The following is a 441-nucleotide window of genomic DNA, read 5'->3' on the forward strand; positions in this document are numbered from 1 at the left end:
GTTTTTTACCGCTGAGTAGTATTCTAATGTGTATATATTCCACACTTTCTTCATCCATTCTTCCATTGAAGGACATCTAGGTTGTTTCCAGGTTCTGGCTATTACAAATAATGCTGCTATGAACATAGTTGAACAAATGCCCCTGTCATATGATCGGGCCTCTCTTGGGTATATTCCCAAGAGCGGCATTGCTGGGTCCAGGGGTAGGTTGATCCCGAATTTCCTGAGAAACCGCCACACTGCTTTCCAAAGTGGTTGCACAAGTTTGCATTCCCACCAGCAATGGATGAGGGTACCCCTTTCTCCACAACCTCTCCAGCAAACAGGAGGAAAAGAAAGACAATACTGAGTTCTCTGCATTTTCACTTACAGGATTTTCATACCAAAAGAAAAAGAGACACTGAATCTATTATATCTTGCTTGGCTCTGACAACATTTTGA

This window comes from Alexandromys fortis, unplaced genomic scaffold, assembly GCF_014885135.2.
Source record: "Alexandromys fortis isolate MF-2015 unplaced genomic scaffold, M_Fortis_MF-2015_v1.1 scaffold_464, whole genome shotgun sequence".
NCBI lineage: Eukaryota > Metazoa > Chordata > Mammalia > Rodentia > Cricetidae > Alexandromys > Alexandromys fortis.